The 12713-nt window shown below is 43.4% G+C and overlaps 1 protein-coding gene across 2 annotated transcripts in view; it reads right to left on the reverse strand.

The window, feature by feature from the left end:
- LOC128693031 (mucin-5AC) overlaps positions 1-12713 on the reverse strand; it is a 213601-nt gene that overhangs the window by 47421 nt on the left and 153467 nt on the right. The gene's annotated exons all lie outside the window — the stretch shown is intronic.

Here is a 12713-nt window from a genome sequence, read left to right on the forward strand (position 1 = left end):
ATGCACTGGGAGTCATGGTCTAAGACCTGCCTCGCGGGTGTTGAACACACTGTAGGTAGCTCAGGTATGTCTACCACTGCGCTCCCATCTATCTGTGTTATACTTATGACAAGTTTCGATAGTTGTTCTATCTCAAAAGTCCTGCCTAAAGCCATACAACGCTACTAAATATTTGGTCAACATGGCTGTTGCTCCCAGCGGCTTGCAAACCCACACAGCCATTGCAACATGAACCATCTGGCCTTTTCTGAAGCTACTGGTTAAATGTCCTTGTAAAGTCTACCTTTATTCCAGCAATATTTACTATATCTGATGTCAGGAGGATGTAAGAATAGTGAACCACAGCTGTTGTGGTCTCTGTGCCTATAGCATCTATATTTCACATTTATTATAGACTCAACTATATATTTCATTAACCTTGCATTCTTCACTACTATTTGGTATTATAACCTCTAACCTTATTTTTTGTTTTATAGAGATAAATTTTACAGGCTAAGAACTAGTGAAATTTATCTGCTCTATGTAAGGTATACAACCATCCTCTGGGATGCGACCCCTAACAGTCGACTAACACCCAGGTATCCAACTACTGCTTGGTGAACAGGGACAGCAGGTGTAAGGAAACATGCCCAAAGTTTCCACCAGTGCCGAGGATCGAACCACGGACCCTCAGTACGTGAGCCGAATGTTTTCCCAACCGAACCAAAAACGTAGCATACTTCTCATCAAGGACGTACGGTGCTGGCTGCTTTTCTTGGATTCCAAGACAGTATCATTAAGGCTGCAGGTCACCTGTACACCACTTATCACACACAAGTTTTGAATTCCTGGTATATTCACACTGATATACAAACCTCTCGGTGTATATACCCTGGTTATCGTGCTGTGTGATAGCAAGTCCACTAAGATTAAACAATCAAATCTACGTTTTAACCCTTTTATGGAATATGTTTAGACTGTCATTGTTCAGTTCATTCCTCTTCCTTACCACACGTGATATATCCGTGCTCTTCCATTACTCACCTAGTTGATCTTTTCACGCTTAGTCGTATTTCTGCTGGTCGATTCATAACTTTGCCCCGCCTCTCAACTTTTGTAGACCGAACTTACTAATTTCTGGCATTGAACAAGAAATATAAGCACACACTTTATGGAATGAAAGCCAAGGAGAGGCTGTTACACTCACAGATGGGAGTCAAGTATAGTCTGTTAATTTACTGGTGAGCCAGGTACAGTCTGTTACATTCACAGATGCTTTACAGTACGAACAAATATGACTGCTGAAGTTGAACACAACTTAAGGCACTAGACAGCAATAAAGCAGCCATTTTTCACTCAAGTTACACAATAACATAACTTCCAAAACATTTCACACACCAACTATCAAAACGTCCCACCCAAAACTTCAGTATAGAAACATCCGGCGTAATAACACTTTCCTGCTGGGGTCACAAGTTTATCTGAAATTCCAGCGTTCATGCCATTGGAAGCCAATGAGTGTGTGGCGAGTGGTTTAGGTTGGGTGAGGGAGAGGGCGGTAGTGGTGATGACAGGATAGGGAGGGGATGGAAAAGTGGGACAATAGACAGTAAGATAATCTGTATAACAAAATAATACCAGTAAAGTATTTACAATATATTCGATTTATAGTATATTTTAATGACAATAGAGTTGTAAGTGTGGAAGGCCGCCTGCCTTCCACACTTACAACTTTATTACTACTGCTCCCTTTGTATTTGACTAAAGAGCCTACTGTGTAAGCCGTTGCAGATGTACCTTAATCTTCTTTTAAGTTGCTGAAGCCAACATTAACCTAGTAACGCTGCCTCAACCCGAAGGCAGCAGAACCAATTCCCATCTAGCCCCTCGACGCTCAAGGACGTCACTCCAACATCGGTCCTCTTATTGACTTGTGTTTTGAGCAGGTTCTCCCAGCACAATGTCAGTTTTTGTCAAATGGCCAAACAAAAGCTTTGGCCTACAGTTGGCTCCATCTTCGCATTGTTATTATCCAAAGAGAACATGTCTCAGACGTTGAAGAACAGAAACAAGAGCAGAGAGAGAAAAAAAAACATGCGACGTGTCATAGTGAGATTTTTACCACTGTATACAAAAGATTCAAAATGCAAGGTGAGGCGAGTGAAATTGAAGTGTAAAAATCTTGGATCGGTAGTGCACTGAGGTATACTGGAGTATGTTGTTTAATTGGTTTCTGGCCTGCATGTTTGCCTCTAGTATGATGCGAGCCAGTGGTCTGGCTAAGCCACATACACCTTGGCCCTTAATGGTTTTTGTACTAATTAAAGCAGTTAACATACATCTTTCGTCCGTTTCTCTGATGGCAAATTAGGCGTCTTACTATGTCATAAGGGGAAAACAAAGTGGATATTTATTATTGACCTGATAAAGCTCGAAATGAGCAAAATGTCGCTACAGTGAAAGCGTCTGGCATTGATAAGTATGAGACAGTAAGTGTGTGGAAAATATTAAAGCAACACTGTGGACGAGTTAAGGTGTATTGCCATCCTGGCTTCTCTTGGGGTTTACAAGTATCCTCTGTGAAAGAATCTTCAAGGGATGACAGGTTTTTTTTACCTTCCTACCTGCTTCTTCCCTTTTCCTCCCTTTATGCTGGGTAAGGGCTCTTCATGTTTTTCTTGGGTCAAACCTAATTACATCCTATTCCTTGGCACTGCTTTAGCTCTTCCTCGTGAATATACTACTACTACTGCTGTTACTACTACTACTAATAATAATAACTCTCATTCCTATCGTTCATTTGTTCTTCCTACTCATCATTCTCGTCCTTTCTCCTCATCTTCCTTGCCTCATCCCCTTCCTCTTCCCACTCCCACTGCCTCACTCCTTGAACACGTCACCATTGCAATAAAAGTATATGTGAAACAATGACAGCTCAGTCCAGTTGGAAGAGCCAAGAGAGCAATTGTCTCACCTCTCGAGGGTGAGGCTCACCGAAATTGTCTTTTTGAAGACCGAATGCAGATAACTTAAGGGAGACCAACAGAGACCATTTAAGGCATACCAATAGAGACCACGTATGGGACACCAACTGAGAACACTTATTTTAGACCGACGCCAGGACAATAACAGTGGTGCAGCAACTGTACACTAGCAGCAAACACAGTAATAAATGTCAAATAAGAAAGACTCAGAACAAAGACACACTTCCATCTGGATACACTCAGAACACTAACTTTTAAATCCACTCAAAACACAGTAAAACTAACACTTAAATATACTTTTAGATACACTCAGAACAATGACAAACTTTCATTTAAATAAATTTCAGAGGAAGAATATACTTTTACTTAGATACAGTCAGCAAAGACAGACTTACATTTAGATACAGTCAGAGCAAGAACAGACTTACACTTAAACACACCCAAGCACAAATAATCGTTTATATAAACTCAGAGCAAAGACAAACATTTAGATATACTCAGAAGAAGGAAAAACGTGGACTTTGATAAACTCAGAAGACAACCTTACATTTAGACACTCAGAACAAACACAAACTCAGGTTCAAGTGCCTTTGATATCCAAGTCGATACGTTTTCTAAATGTCTGAGTTATGGACGTTTAATGATGAAAGGAAAACACAAACGCGAATAAAAAGAAAGATGGCATTACACAGTTATAATTGAATCTGCTGATGTTGTTGCATTGCCAGAGGGAGACGACGAGAGGCAGCGGCGGGAGGATGAAGAGAAGGCAGCAAGAGGAGAAGGATGGGGGACGGCAACGAGGAGGAAGGGGATGACAGACTGAAGGCATCAAAACGAGGAGGATGGAGAGACAGCAGCAAGGAGGAGGGGGATGGAGAGAAGGCAGCAAGAGGAGAAGGATGGACTGAAGGTAGCAAGAGGAGATGGAGAGACGGCAGCAAGGATGAGGGGGATAGAAGGCAGCAAGAGGAGAAGGATGAACTGAAGGCAGCAAGAGAAGGAGGAGGATGAAGACAGCAAGAAGAAGAAGAGCAGGACAAGGCAGCGTAAAGAGTGGGAAGAGAAGGTAGAATAGAATTAGCAGAGGCTGCTGACGATTATGATGCAAGATGTAATTCCTTTGTGGAGACAATCGTGGTCGTTGGAGCAGGTGAGTAACCTGTGTCCTCTTGTTCTGTCTGCTGTCTCCTCTTTGATCTCTCTCTCTCTCTTTAATCTTTCTCTGGAAGCAAGGGGGAAATGTTTTACAACGAGTCTGTAAACCTGTGTTGGGCTTTCCCACACGTTGGAATGGTTTTTGAGTGTTTAGGATGGTTTATTGGGGTGTTTTTTTGGGTGTTTAGGATGGTTTACAGGGGTGTGTTTCGAGTGTTTAGGATGGTTTACTGGGGTGTGTTTTGAGTGTTTAGGATGGTTTACTGGAATGTATGTTTTGGATGGTTTATTGGGGTGTGTATTTTGAGTGTTTAGGATGGTTTACTGGGGTATGTTTTGGGTGTTTAGGATGGTTTACTGGGGTATGTTTTGGGTGTTTAGGATGGTTTACTGGGGTATGTTTTGGGTGTTTAGGATGGTTTACTGGGGTGTTTTGAGTGTTTAAGATGGTTTACTGGAATGTGTGTTTTGGATGGTTTATTGGGGTGTGTATTTTGAGTGGTTAGGATGGTTTACTGGGGTATGTTTTGGGTGTTTAGGATGGTTTACTGGGGTATGTTTTGGGTGTTTAGGATGGTTTACTGGGGTGTTTTGAGTGTTTAAGATGGTTTACTGGAATGTGTGTTTTGGATGGTTTATTGGGGTGTGTATTTTGAGTGTTTAGGATGGTTTACTGGGGTGTGTTTTGAGTGTTTAGGATGGTTTACAGGGGTGTGTTTAGGATGGTTTACAGGGGTGTGTTTAGGATGGTTTACAGGGGTGTGTTTAGGATGGTTTACTGGGGTGTGTTTTGAGTGTTTAGGATGGTTTACTGGGGTGTGTTTTGAGTGTTTAGGATGGTTTACAGAGGTGTGTTTAGGATGGTTTACAGGGGTGTGTTTAGGATGGTTTACAGAGGTGTGTTTAGGATGGTTTACAGGGGTGTGTTTAGGATGGTTTACAGGGGTGTGTTTTGAGTGTTTAGGATGGTTTTCGGGGAGGGGGGGGGGTTGAGTCCTTAGGATGGTTTATAGGGAAATGTAGAATTTTTTTTATTTATTTGGGTCCAGTTAAAACCTAACTTTAAGCTGTTACTTATGGCCTGCCTGTGATCGAAGTTTAAACTTCACTGCTGACTGCCCGGTAAACTAGGCTATTACTGCCAGCAGCTCGCAGGCCTGATGAGAGCAACGACAGTCTAGACTCTAGATACTGCTCAACCTCTAATTTTCATAGGGACATAAATTTTGATCTTGAAATTACTGAGGAGTTGTGTACACTGCAAGGGTATGAAAGATACTCATGTTACCGCAGCTGCAAATGTATTCATAATGGTGAGTAAATGTGAGTAAGCGGACCCTAAGTTAGGAAAAACTGAGGAGTGTGGGCAACAATGGTGCGAGGAACATGATGGGAAATAAAACTTATGTGGTGGCAAGACTTAATGAGAATGCATCAAAATGGATGCTGAACTCCCCGTTCAATTTCAGAGTGGATTATTTATCAAGAGGCTTTGTGCAATTAGTGTTTGCAAGGTTAAAAATGTGTCAGACGTGAGTTTTATCAAACATTATAGCCTGAAACATAGCCAGTTGCAAAGCTGCTTGTCTGAGATAGATGCAGATTATGAGATGTACCATGCTGAGGTTATGAGATGTACCATACTGAGGTTATGAGATGTACCATACTGAGGTTATGAGATGTACCATACTGAGGTTATGAGATGTACCATACTGAGGTTATGAGATGTACCATGCTGAGGTTTGACTGAGCAGAGGTTAAGTTCTCAAGTGAGTTTTCGCAATATGTCAAGTAACTGACATTTCTCTCACTGACAAAGGAAGATGTCAAATAACATTTAATTTTCTGACCATGAATTGATTTGAGATTTGACTTTGAGTGATGTAACAAAACACTCAAATAATTTTATTCTAAGGGTGAAGGAAAACTGGTGTCTAACATGCATACTAAAAGATTTTGAGGAAAATATCAATGTTTGTGAAACAAGTAAAGGAAGGTAATTTCATTTTACACTTTCCCTGATGTAAAGAAGTCTTATCCAGTAACGAAAGGAATTCCTAGATAATTATGGATGGATGCTGTAAAGCACTAAAACTCCTGAAGAGAGTGACTTTCAAGATAAAAAAAAAAGTGGTGATTTCTAAAAAGCATGGGCAGGTGAAAACTGTGTTTCACAATCCGTCTAAAGTTTCACCAAATGACTCTAGTGAAATATTTCAGACGGAACTCTATGATTTGCAAGTCAGTTCTACTCTCAAGAGACATTTACAAGGAAAGCAGTCTGTTGAAATTTTATGCAAGTATACCTCACATATTCGTAAACCAGTATTAGTTTGTTGCACGTATGTGCCATAATTTTATAAACCATGTTATAATTGTGAACCATTATTTTATACATTTGTGGGCACTTAAAATTAGCTTAAACTATAAAATGTATGAAAGTCCTGTCGTGATTTGTTTCCCGTGTGTGTGTGTGTGTGTGTGTGTACTCACCTATTTGTACTCACCTATTTGTGGTTGCAGGGGTCGAGTCACAGCTGTGTGTGTGTGTGTATAGCGTCACTGTGTCAGCGTGGGCAGTCACTTGGGGAAGGGGTATGGGTGAGAAACATGCTGGCGAGACGCAGTTTATTTAAGCTAAGTTTTGTACTAGTTTTGTTTATCCAGACTCAAGCCCTAGGCTGCTTTAGTGGTTACCAGTAGGCTCACCTGGGCTCTGAAGTGGTCAGGAAATAAGTCTGTCTGACTTTTTTTATTTATCCTAGGTACTTTACACATTTGCTGCTATGTATGATAATCTATGTAACTGTATTTGTGTATACCTGAATAAACTTACTTACTGAGGGCTGGTGAAATTGGATGAAATGGTATCGGTAAGAAGGGCAGGGCATGGCGCCCGCTGGGAACTAGCCCCCATACTTACATGTGTGTGTGTTATGTTTTGCTTTTTATACCGCAGCCTACCGGCTCCTTATGTATCTTGATTTGGGTGCACATGCTGAGGGAAATGTGGGTGTGTTTATCTAGTGTTTGTATATATTGTTAAAAGTAATAAATGTATATTTTCCTAACGAGGAATTTTGCCTGAACCTTCTAATAACGAAACCACTGAAGTAGTGAACGCTGGTTTATCTCTTTCTGTTTTGTTTAGGGTAGCCCTGGGTGCCTCATTTTTACATGATATTTGTCTAACTTTTACCTTTGTCCCTAGACAAGGCCTTAACTCCCAGGCGCCCTAAATTTCTACGTTACACATGTTCGTAGGGAAACCCTGGCATATGTATTAGACTGACTATGACTCGTTCGGTATTGTCTTCACTAGAGGGTGTGTCTAAAACATGTGAAGATGGACAATTTCATATGAAAGTTTTACATGGATGCATTATTATTATTATAATCAAGGGGGAAGCGCTAAACCCGGAGGATTATACAGCGCCTGGGGGGGGGGGATGTGGAAGGCATTCAGGCTTAATTCGGGGAACTGGAGCACAGATCCAGTTCCCTAAATCAAGAGCCCCTCACCAACATCAAGGAACCTTCCTTGAGGGGTACATGGGTGCAAAATGGCATCTTTATCTTTGTATCTATCCACGCATTTCTCTATCTTATTTATCTATATACCTATTTTTCTCTCTCTTTCCTTTAATCATTCTCAATCTCAGTGGCATATCGAACTAGTTCTTGCATCTGTATAAAACTACTTAAAATTACTTGATGACCTCGGAGCTGTATGTGGAGGTAATGGTACCTTGAGTGGGGGGAGTTGTTAGAGGCAATCGTCGGTAGACACTTAGACTACTGTGTGTGGGGTAGAAGCCCTGTACCCACATTGTATTAGGTCGTACTGCTCATAGTATGCTTGTGAAGAGTCGTACTTAGAGCATGTGGTCAGGTAAAAGGACACAAGTGCAAGTAATGTGACATTTTATTGTGGTAACGTTTCACTCTCCAGGAGCTTTATCAAGGCGTTACAAACAATACATGGACACAGAGGGTGTATATAGGCTTAGAGTGAGGTGTAATACTAGTGGTAGTAGTAGTGGTAGTAGTAGTAGTAATACATGTGGTAGAACAATCAACTTGCACATGAGTAAAAGGTTATAGAAGATATTACTTGGGTAGCATAAAACTAGGTTAGGCAAATATTTCTGTTAGTGGTTGGATTTGAGAAGGTCTGTTTCAGTGTTTCTCCTCTGTTATGTTCTTGTGTAGTATTAGCAGCAGCGACTCTGTGATGGCAGGGTTTGTTTTGAGGAGGATTTTTGCTAATACTTCAAAGATGATGAAGCTGCCTTTATTTTGCTTGTGTTAGAAACACCGATTAATGATGATTCAAGGCATTTATGTCTGCGGAAATTAGATTCTCTGATCACTAGTCGTTCGTCGTTTAATTTCATGAGGTGACTGGTGGAATTCTGGTTTGTTGTTAAAGATTCGCCGGTATTCTCCCGGCCCGGGCCCTTCCACTTGGTGGCCCGGCACTGGCTCCCTGTTTAGGGAGTGTCTGAGACCTAAGTCTCCCATGGGAGGAGGCACAAGTACCCCCCTCATCTTGTGAGCTACAAACTCGGGCTCTGGCACCAACCCTGCCCTAGAAGAGCAAGGCATGGTGTCGATCGTGCTAGCGCTGTGCTCTCCTGTGTGGAGTGTCGTGTGTTGGTGTTCATTTTCATTCATTCATGTTGATTAGCCGGTACTCCCGGTCCAGGTCCCCTCCAGATGGCGACCCGGCAGCGGCCCCCCAGGTGGGGGGTGACGATCATCTTCTTTCCTCTTTCTTGGCCCTCCGGTTGGAGGGCGTCGTCTTCTTCCATCCCGCGCTGACCTCCCCGAAGAGAAGCGCAGTCCGGCAGAGGCAGCAGTTACAGGGTCGATTGGAGCCACACCCCAGCTTTAGCGGACAGCAAAGTGCTGGGGAAACCTATCTTCATGGTGAATGGTCATGGACAGTCGTGCTAGAGGAGGGTACCGTCTTCAAGGTGGTTTAGAAAGACACGTAAGCAAACACTATAACATATTTATTAGAAAACGTTTCGGTCCTGGGACCTTGATCACTTCTAACATACAGAGGTAGAAAGACATTATATATATAGGCGGAGAGTGAGAAGTGACGCACGTGACCTGAGGAATGTCATAAGAACATAAGAATGGAGGAACACTGTAGAAGGCCTACTGGCCCATGCGAGGCAGGTCCCCATTCTGAAGCATCCTGAATTTCCTCTTTGAGGTGTACTCGACTTCCACAAGGTGTTGGGTGTTGGCAGCGAGTAGTCTGATCATGTCTGCAGTGGTGTATGTAACAGCTTGGTCGTAGGTATACTTGACTGTTCCGTCCTGGAGGCGCTGATGGACCTCTGAAGACAGCATTGTGTTCTTATACTGCTTGGTTGTGTAGAAGTATACACCCTTCAGGTATCGGACTTGTTGTGGTGCAGCAGTGTCAGTGGTACCGTGAGGTGCATCCGCAGTTTCTTGTGTTTTTGCTTTCTTGGCTGGTGGCTGAACTGGTGAAGGCGAGATTTCCGACTGGTCAGTTGCTCTAGCAGTGGATGCAAGCGGTAGTGGACTCTCATTGGTGGGGTTTGCCGACGTCTCAGTGGTCTCTGATTGGTCCATCTCTGTGTCTAGTGGAGGCTGTGACAGCGGTGGAGCAGCGGTGATGCTGGCACTATTTGCAGTAGATTTTAGGATCTCAGTGGAAGGTGGTGATGCAGGGAATGTGAGGCCAGGCATATTATTTAGTTTGAAAAGTTCATTGATGGTGGTGTTGAAGGAACCAGGCTCGGCTGCATTCTGTACATGAGCATACATAATGCAATAAAGAATCTTGGTGGAGTCGGCAGTAGGTGCTGGCAGGGAAGTGGTGGGAGCAGCTTGCGTGGCATGTAGTATCTTGGTAGTGTCTGCTTGAAGCTTGGCGATAGCAGAATATGTGGTTGCTTGTGGGTTGGGTTTCTTTTGTTGTTGTTGTTGTTGTTTCTTGAGTATGTCTCTTCTGGTAGGGCACCTGGCAGCAAGAGTATGGTGGTCATTCTTGCAGTTCAAGCATTTAGGTGGTGAAGCAGTAGTGCAATTCTTGAAGTCATGACCCTCACGGCCACAGGTGGAGCAGAACTTCTTGTCCTTGGTAGGACAATCATTTGTGGTGTGTAAGTATGAGTAACAATTATAGCACTGTGAGATATGTTGGAATTTCTCTGCTTCGATGAAGGCTGGGTTGATGTGGAAAGTAGTGAATAGCCAGGCCCTCAGCGAGAGCTCTGGCTGCCATGTTGACGTCACTGAAGGTGACCTTCAGCATGGATGAAGCACTGGGTATTTTAGTAATGAAGTCCACCTTGGCCCAAGGGCTCTTTGCTTCGATAGATGACTTGATTTCTTCAGTGGCCTGTACAGTGATAAGGTTGTCGAGTCGCTTGAGGAACACAGTTCTCCTGGCCCTCAGTGCTGGGGAAGTCAAGACAAGAAATCCCTGGTCTCGTAGAGTGGTAGTAGCAGTAGTGGTAAGTAGTTTCTCAGCCTCTGTGTCGTCTGTACAGACGACAACAAAGGCCTCCTTGAGCGATAAAATAGCATTACATTTGACTTGCAGCCTGCCACTAACGACAGCTGCAAGTGCTAGTTTGGACGACTCATTGGTTGTGCCACTCGCTGGTTTGATCTTTACTCTGTTAGAGTAATGCATCGTGAGTAAGCAGTGCTCTGGTGTGTCTTGACGGACCTGTGAAAGACTGTGGTTGTAGAGATTCTGATTGGTGTCGTTCGTCGTGACTGGGATTTATATCAAGAAGTGTAAGCAACAGAAGTCCAGAGGTCATGGAAATATAAACACACATGCAGTATAATGTGATCCTTTATTGACTACGTTTCGCCCACACAGTGGGCTTTTTCAAGTCACAAACAGAACTGGTGGTGTACGCAGGTGTAATATTACACCTCACTCTAAGCTTATATATACCCTCTGTGTCCATATATTGTTTGTAACGGCTTTATAAAGCTCCTGGAGAGCGAAACGTTGCCACAATAAAATGTCACATTACTTGCACTTGCCTCCTTTTACCTAACATATTGTCGGTAATTCTACCAACTTTAATACAGTATGTAGGTCGTACTGCTCACTGTTGGTTTGTAGGTGCTACTTTTCACTCTGTGTAAAAGGTCATATTCCTCACAGTATGTTTGTAGACGGTCGTACTGCTCATTCTATGTACGTCGTACTCCCCGTCATACTCCCTACGGTACTTTGGTAGGTCGTTCTGTCCATAATATATTTGTACAGGATCTTCCTACTCGTGTGCTTTTAGAAGACCGCACAGTAATGAAGAGACCAGAATAAGACCATATTAAGAGAACAAGGAATACAAGGCTATATTAAGAGAACAAAGTGATATATTATTTATTGATTGATTCCTGTGTCCTTTGTCATTTTCTTAAGCACATAACACAGCACAATAATATCGCATCACAAAGATTTTATTTAGGAAAATTGCTTAGCCAGGAAATATTTTCCTGACAACAGATTTACTTGGCAATTTTTGAGAAGCTTATGTACTGATCACCACGCTGAGTTTTAGAGGGAACTCAAGATCCTTAAACCATTTCCAGAAATTACCTGCTGTTAGCACCAGGAGGTCTGGTCTGGAATTAGTGTTTCCTCAATTTATCTTGTAGGGCGCTGACTGAAAGACTGTTGTATTTATATGCACTCGATATTTTAACGTTAAGTAGAGGAACACTCCTAGCCTACCCTAGTGAGGGTGGAACTGTAGCCTACCCTAGCGATGAAGACACTGTAGCCTACCTAAGTGATAGGGGCACTGTAGCCTACCTAAGTGATAGGGGCACTGTAGCCTACCTTAGTGATAGGGGCACTGTAGCCAGCCCTAATGATGGTGGTACTGTAGCTCACCTAGTGAGGGTGGCACTGTAGCCAACCCTAGTGAGGGTGGCACTGTAGCCTACCCTAGTGAGGGTGGCGCTGTAGCCTACCTAGTGAGGGTGGCACTGTAGTCTACCCTAGTTATGGTGGCACTGTACCCTACCCTAGTGACGGTGACACTATAGCCTACCCTAGTGAGGGTGGCATTGTAGCTTACCCTAGTGGTGGGGCACTGTAGCCTCCCTAGTGATGGCACTATAGCCTACCCTAGTGAAGGTGGCATTGTAGCCTACCCTAATGATGGGGCTCTGTAGCCTACCATAGTGAGGGTGGCACTGTAGCCTACCCTAGCAAGGGTACCACTGTAAGCTACCCTTGCAAGGGTACCACTGTAAGCTACCCTTGCGAGGGTACCACTGTAAGCTACCCTTGCGAGGGTACCACTGTAAGCTACCCTTGCGAGGGTACCACTGTAAGTTACCTTTGCAAGGGTACCACTAAGCTACCCTTGCGAGGGTACCACTGTAAGCTACCCTTGCGAGGGTACCACTGTAAGCTACCCTTGCGAGGGTACCACTGTAAGCTACCCTTGCGAGGGTACCACTGTAAGCTACCCTTGCGAGGGTACCACTGTAAGCTACCCTTGCGAAGGTACCACTGTAAGCTACCCTTGCGAAGGTACCACTGTAAGCTACCCTTGCGAAGGTGCCACT

Source organism: Cherax quadricarinatus, chromosome 38, assembly GCF_038502225.1.
Source record: "Cherax quadricarinatus isolate ZL_2023a chromosome 38, ASM3850222v1, whole genome shotgun sequence".
NCBI classification, from domain to species: domain Eukaryota; kingdom Metazoa; phylum Arthropoda; class Malacostraca; order Decapoda; family Parastacidae; genus Cherax; species Cherax quadricarinatus.